This window comes from Scyliorhinus torazame, chromosome 8 (genome assembly GCF_047496885.1).
Source record: "Scyliorhinus torazame isolate Kashiwa2021f chromosome 8, sScyTor2.1, whole genome shotgun sequence".
In the NCBI taxonomy this organism is placed as follows: Eukaryota; Metazoa; Chordata; class Chondrichthyes; order Carcharhiniformes; family Scyliorhinidae; genus Scyliorhinus; species Scyliorhinus torazame.
Genome location: NC_092714.1, coordinates 25,306,121 through 25,313,895, shown reverse-complemented (window position 1 = coordinate 25,313,895; position 7,775 = coordinate 25,306,121).

Genomic DNA, 7,775 nt, shown 5'->3' with positions numbered 1-7,775 from the left:
TGCTTCTGATTTCCTCAGCATTTCCCCATTTAGAAAATAGTCCATGCTCGCGCTCGCTGGTCCCATCAGGGGGGGCCAAGGCGCTGGCTGGGCTAATGGTGGGAATGGGAGGGGTGGACCATTGGAGGTTCCTGCACCCAAGGGAACGGGAGTACTCGCTTTTTTCAGCAGTCCATAAGGTATACTCGCGGATCGACTTTGTTGTGGTGGGAAAGGCTTTGCTGGCTGGAGTCAAAGGGTCGGAATACTCTGAAATTGCAGTGTCAGATCACGCTCCACATTGGGTGGATAAGGTGCTGGAGAAGAGGATAGCGCAGAGACTGGGGTGGAAACTGGATGTGGGGCTTTTGGGGAACCAAGTATTCTGTGAGAAAATTGAAAAGGTAATTAAGGAATATGTAGGTTTCAATTGTACGGGTGAGGTGTCGAAGGCAGTCGTCTGGCAGGCTCTAAAGGCGGTGGTGACGGGTGAGGTAATTTTGTTGAAGGCCAGGGTGGACAAAGAGGAGCGGTTGAAGCGGCAGAGGGTAATAGATGAGATGTTGGAGGTGGATAGGAGGTATGCAGAAGGTGGGGACCCAGCGAAGCTGGAAAAGAGGAAGGAACTACAGGCGAGCTTCGACCGACCAGGAAGGCAGTGCGCCAACTGAGCCGAGCAAGGGGTGCAGTTTATGAACATGGAGATAAGGTCAGCTACGGAGGAAGGCAGTGGCAAGGGAAATTCTTCAGGTGAGCGATCGGGCAGGGAAGTTGGTGGTGGCTCCAGTGCTGATTAACAATGTTTTTGAGGAGTAGTAGAGTTTTTGAGAGGTTGTACAAGTCAGAGCCACCCGGGGGAGACCGTGAGATGCAGGAATGTCTAGATGGGTTGGAGTACCCGAGGCTAGGGGAGGGGGGACAGTGCTACATTAGAAGGAGCAATAGTGGAGCAGGAGATAAAGGATGCGATTGGAAGGATGCAGTCGGGGAAGGTGGCAGGGTCGGATGGGTTTCCAGTGGAATGTTATAAAAAATTCAAGGATAGGTTGGCACCCCTGATGGTGGGGATGTTTGAAGAGGATGTAGGGAAGGGGGTGTTGCCGCAAACCTTGGGGCAGGCATCGATTTCACTGTTGCTAAAAAAAGATAAGGATCCGTCGGAGTGTGGGTCGTATCGGCCCATATCACTTCTGAATGTGGACGCAAAAGTATTGGCGAAGGTCCTGGCGGGTAGGCTGGAGGAGTGCCTCCCGAAGGTGATAGGGGAGGATCAAACGGGGTTCGTGAAAGGGAGGCAGCTGTTTTCGAACATTAGGAGGGTTTTGAACGTCGTTATGGCACTGGCGGAAGGGCAGGAAACAGAGGTAGTTGTGGCATTGGACGCCGAGAAGGCGTTTGATCGGGTAGAATGGGGGTATCTGATGGCAGTGCTGGAGCGGTTTGGGATTGGACGAAGATTTGTGAACTGGGTAAAGCTATTATAGAAGGAGCCGAAGGCGAGTGTCTGCACAAACAATATCAGTTCGAGATACTTTTCTCTCCACCCTGGGACGAGACAGGGATGTCCTCTGTCCTCCCTGCTGTTTGCACTTGCCATTGAGCCATTGGCCATCACATTGAGAAGTTCAGGAGCATGGGAAGGAATAGTGCGGGGGGGGGGATAGAGCATAGGGTGTCCTTATATGCCGACGACTTGCTGCTGTATGTGTCGGACCCGAGTGCGCGATAGGAGGAATATTGGAGCTACTGCGGGCATTTGGGTCTTTCTCGGGGTACAAGGTGAACCTGGACAAGAGTGAGTACTTTGTGGTGTCTCGGCCGGGGGGGGGGGGGGGGGGGGGGGGGGGGGGGGGGCGCGGGGGCGGGGGCTGCCATTCCGTAGAGCAGGGACTCACTTTAGATATCTGGGGGTGCAGGTTGCCCGGGAGTGGGGGAGGCTTCGCAGGTACAACATGACTAGTTTCGTGGGGAGAGTGAAAGCCGATCTGGCAAGGTGGGATGGCCTTCCTCTGTCACTGGCGGGTCGGGTACAGGCGGTTAAAATGAATGTGTTGCCGCGATTCCTGTTTATTTTTCAATGCCTACCGATTTTCCTGCCAAAGTCTTTTTTCAGGGAGATTGAGGGAAGGATTACCTCATTCATATGGGGAGGGAAGGTGGCCAGAGTGAGAAAGGTACTACTACAGAGGGGAAGGCAGATAGGGGGTTTGGGTCTCCCGAACCTGTTGTACTACTACTGGGCGACGAATGTGGAGAAGTGCGGAGCTGGGTCAGAGGGGTTGATTCCCAGTGGGTCAGAATGGAGGAGAGTTTGTGCAGGGGGTCGGGGCTGAAGGCACTAGCAACAGCGCCGCTCCGGGGAAATACTCAGGGAGTCCGGTAATAATAGCTTCATTGAAAATCTGGAGGCAGTTTTGCCAACACTTCGGGTTGGGGGTAGGGAAATGCCGATTCGGGGGAACCACAGTTTTGAGCCAGGGAGGTGGGATGGAAGTTTTCGGAAATGGGAAGAGAGGGAGATTAAGACGCTAAAAGATTTGTTTCTTCGTGGTCGGTTTGCAGGATTGAGGGAGCTGGAAGCGAAGTATGGGCTAGAGCAGGGAGAAGTGTTTAGGTACATGCAGGTTTGGGATTTTGCCAGGAAGGAGATACAGAGCTTCCCAGAGGAGGCGACCTCCACATTGCTGGAGGAGGTGTTGGCGACAAGGGGACTGGAGAAGGGGGCAGTGTCAGTGGTGTACGGAGCTATTTTGGAAGAGGAGAAGGCACCACTGGAAGGGATCAAAGCAAAGTGGGAGGAAGAGCTGGGAGAGGTTATAGAAGAGGGGGTCTGGTGTGAGGTGCTCCGGAGAGTGAATGCCTCCACCTCATGTGCGAGGTTGGGGCTGATACAGCTGAAGGTGGTATATAGAGTGCACCTCACGAGGGCGAGGATGAGCCGATTTTTTGAAGGAGTAGAGGATGTGTGTGAGCGTTGCGGGGGGGGGCTGCGAATCACGTTCATATGTTTTGGTCCTGTCCAAAGCTAGGGGAGTACTGGAAGGAGGTGTTTAGGGTAATTTCCAAGGTGGTGCGTGTGAAACTGGACCCGGGTCCCCAGGCGGCCATATTCGGGGTGTCGGACCAGCCAGGGTTGGAAATGGGAGCGGAGGCAGATATCATCGTCTTCACCTCGTTGATCGCCCGAAGGCGGATCCTGCTGGGATGGAGAGCAGCCTCTCCACCCAGTGCCCTGGCGTGGCGGGGGGACCTGTTGGAATACTTGACCCTTGAGAAGGTTAAGTTCGAACTGAGGGGAAGCTCGGAGGGGTTCTACAAGTCATGGGCACTATTTATTATGCACTTTCAAGAACTGGATAACATCGAACATTAGTTGGGGGGGTGGGTGGGGGGGAGGGGGGCTGTGTATATTAAGGGTGACTATGGGTAATCCCTGATTCCTTTTTGACATTTGTTTATGTAAACATGCGGGCTGATGTTTGGGGGTTGGTGGGCGGATGGGATCGTTGTTATTATGGGGATTGACGTATCTTGCTGATTATTGTTTATTGTTGATGGGTGTAAATGCGGGAGAAAATGTGAAAAAGGAGAATAAAAATATTTTTTTTTTTTAAAAAGAAAATAGCCCATGCCTAAATTCCTCCCAAAGTGCATAACCTCACACTTTTCCACATTGTATTTCATTTGCCATTTCATTGCCCACTCTCCTAGCCTGTCCAAATTCTTCTGCAGCCCGCCTGCTTCCTCAATACTATCTGTCCCTCTACAGATCTTTCTATCATCTGCAAACTTAGCAACAGTGCCTTCAGTTCCTTTTTCCACTGCAGCTTCCCCTGTCACTACAACCCTCTTAAGACTCCATGCTCCTTTGGTCTCTTACACTGCCCTCAAGTTTCTATACTCCACCATTGGCAGTTGGGCTTTCAGCTCTCTAGGCTCTGGAATTCTCTCCACAAACCTCTTCTCTTCTCCATCTCTCCCTTCCTCTCCCCCTCTCTCTCCTTTAAGACTCTGCTGTGTCTGTGGTGTTCTTTGTGATTCTGTTCTCAGGATGGATGTCGTAGTGTACACAAAGACCACAAAAACTAAGTTCATTAACAAAGCTAACTTTTATTTACACTACTTATTAAAGCCCGACCACTTATACCTATAGTAAACAATAATCTAGTAATCTACACTCTACTAACACGAGTCTCTACACCCTATCTCTAACTGTACACTACTCCCTCTCACTGCTCCTCTCCAGCCTTATCCCAGAAGCCTGTGAGTCAGCGCTTTATATAGTTCTGCATTTGGCTCCATCTAGTGGTTAATTGTGATATGACATTAACCCTTTGTATTGTGAACATTTCCCATAATGTCACAATGCCTGGGGTCAAGCCTTTGGTCGGCCACCAGTCCTAATGCCTCCTCTTTGTCGCAGTGTCTATATATAGTTTGGTGCTATGATTCTTGGTAGAAGTGATAGTAGGAGTGAGTCCATTTTCCTTCTTGTGTTCTTAATGTAACTTGTTCCACACTCCCCACTCGGTATTAGTCCCCTCTGGCCGTGGTTTTCCCACAATTGAACAATGATGATATTGTCAAAGTGTAGCTGGAGTTTAAGTGAGCATTTGAGTAATTGCTGTTTCCCAGCCAGATAATGTGGCAACAGAATATTGGGCAACACATTTCAAATGGTGCAGCTCGTGCATAATGAAAAAAGACTTGCATTTAAGTAGCCCCCCCCCCCACCCCGTCCTTCACAACTGAGGCACTTTACATCCAATGAGATACATTTAAAGTGTGGTTACATTTTTGATGGAAGAAAGAAGGTTTGATCATCTTCCATAGGTTCCCCAGATACCCAGGGTGACCCTTTTAACCCCCACCAGATCGGGGACAATATCAGGGGAAGGGAAGTTAAATTGTAAATAATAGGAAGCCTGTTTAACCATCACCAAATCCTTTCCTATTGGTGCCATCCCTCTCCCTAGCAACTCTCTGAGGCTGAGTGAACAGCACAGAAGGAGGCCATTTGGCCCATTGGTTCTGCACCACCCCTCCGAAAGAACAACCCACCTAGGCCCACTCCTCCGCCCTCACCCCGTAACCCCTACCTAAACTGCATATCTTTGGACACAAAGGGGCAATTTACCATGGCCTATTCCTAACCTGCACATCTTTGGATTGTAGGAGGAAACCGGAGCACCCGGAGGATATCCACCCAGACACGGGGAGAGCGTGCCAATTCCACACAGACACCAAGGTCAGAATCGAACTGAGAGGCAGCAGTGCTAACCACTGTGCCACCCTGCTGCCCGTCTGTCATTCCCGCCATCATTAAGACTCCCTATTCCCTCCTCCATATCATTGCCTGAAGCCCTCATTCGTACCATTACCACCGATAGACTTGACTATTCCAGTGCGTTCCAAGCTGGCCATCCACATTCTACCCTCTGTAAACATGAGATCATCTGAAACTGCCTGTGTCCCCACTCTCACCAAGTTACATTCACCCATCACCATCAGTGACCTACATTGGCTGCTGGTTAAGCAACACCTCAATTTCAAAATTCTCATCTTAGTTTTCAAATCCTTCCCCAGCCTTGCTCTTCCAAACTCTATAATCTTCGCCAGCCCCACAACCTTCCGAAAAATCTGCACTCATCTAATTCTGGCGTCTTGCTTCATTCACCATTAGTGTACACACCTTCAGCTGCCAAGGCCTTTAAGTTTGGAATTACCCCCCTAAACCTTACCACCTCTTTGTTCCTTTGAAATAAAGCCAACCTCGTTGATTAGTTTTCTTACGTAGATTTGTGTCGAAATTTACTTTATAGTACTGTCATGGTCCTTCTGTTTTTTCTTTTATTTCGTTTTTATTTTATTTTACCGTTATCATTTCTGATCCATGGGTGATTAATGGACATGTATCTTGAGGTCAGCAGCAGAGGGAATGAGGAATTCAGACATTACAGCAGAACATGCTGCCAGTTCGAACAGAAGATTCAGACTTTTCGGCACCAGAGAGAGAAATGGGGTGAGACTTGATTTGATTGGCTGGCTGGTGGCCAATGAATTGGCCAAAAGGCAGTGGGTTAGCCCTGCTGCCTCACGGCGCCGAGGTCCCAGGTTTGATCCCGGCTCTGGGGTCACTGTCCGTGTGGAGTTTGCACATTCTCCCCGTGTTTGCGTGGGTTTCGCCCCCACAACCCAAAGATGTGCAGGTTAGGTGGATTGAACACGCTGAATTGCCCCTTAATTGGAAAAACGAATTGGGTACTGTAAATTTATATATTAAAAAAAGGAATTGGCCAAAAGGCTTTCTCTGCCCAGTAACAGGTGGTGAGTAGATCCTATCCCAGTGGGGGCTTCTCAGTGACCTCAGGGGGCAGTTGCACCCTAGACACAGAAAGACGAGGGCTTGCTTTTCTCTCCCTCTCCAGAAAGGCTATGAATGCTGTATTCCTGGAGCTGAAGAGGATATGAATGAATCTACAGGAAAACCATTACAGGCTTCAAGCAAAGACCAGAACTCGCTCTCTATAGAAAGGCTGCATTGCTGAAACTACAGAGACCTGTAACATAAAATCCTCAAAGTCAAAACAGAGTCTGAAGAGGAGTACGGTGCTGGAAACACTCATTTGAAAGAAAGAGACTTTTGCTTTGTTACTTATTTTTTTAACCCCCTTTCTTCCCCTCTGTATTACTCTGGCTTGTGTGTGTGTACTTGTGTAGAGGGGGGGCGTTCAAGTTAAAGTGGGGAATTAGGAATTAGCTAATAGATTTTTTGAAAAATACATTTGTTTTATTGAGGCATTTATATGTTTACACATCAAACACAACCATAAAACAAAACAAGCCAACAGGGCTGCAATGATCAAACCAACTAAATACAGAAAGCCCCACCATCCCGCCTCCCGCCCCCTCTAGCCTCAGGTGCTGCCGCCATTGTCTGCACATGGCTGCCACCACCACCGGATTTGTGGAGAGAACGGCAGAGGCGGCATTAACAGTTCCCCCAAACCCAAGTCTTTACAAGAGGTTGCCTCCGTCCGTTCCCATACCAACCCCTCCCCCACTACCCACTTCCTAACCGTGGTTACATACGCCGCCCAATAGTAATTCATCAAATTTGGGTGAGCTAACCGCACCCCCCACCCCCACCCCCGTTCCAGTAGCACCTTCTATACCCGCCCAAACAAATATCAAAATCAGTGCATTCATCCTCCTGAAAAAAGTCTTAGGAATGAAGATCGGGAGATTCCGGAACACAAATAAGAATCTCATCTTCACCGATTGCACCCGTCCTGCCAGCGACAGCGGGAGCACATCCCACCTCCTAAAATCTCTTCATCTGTTCCAACAACCGCGCCAGATTCAACTCGTGCAGCTGCACCCACCCCCACAGCATCTGAATACCCAAATACCGAAAGCTCGCCCCTACTACTCTAGACGGGGACTCCCCCAGCCTCTTCTCCTGCCCCTCGCTTGAATCGGAAAAACCTCGCTCTTCCCCATATTCAGTTTATATCCCAAAAAACGGCCAAATTTCTCCAATGTACCCATAATCCCCCCACAACCCAAAGATGTGCAGGTTAGGTGGACTGGCCATGATAAATTAGTGCCCAAAAAGGTTAGGTGGGGTTACTGGGTTACGGGGATAGGGTGCAGGTGTGGGCCTGGGTAGGGTGCTCTTTCCAAGGGCTGGTGCAGACCCGATGGGCCGAATGGCCTCCTTCTGCACTGTAAATTCTATGATTCTACGAACCTGAAATACTCCGAATTCACCCGGTTCATTCGTACACTCGCTA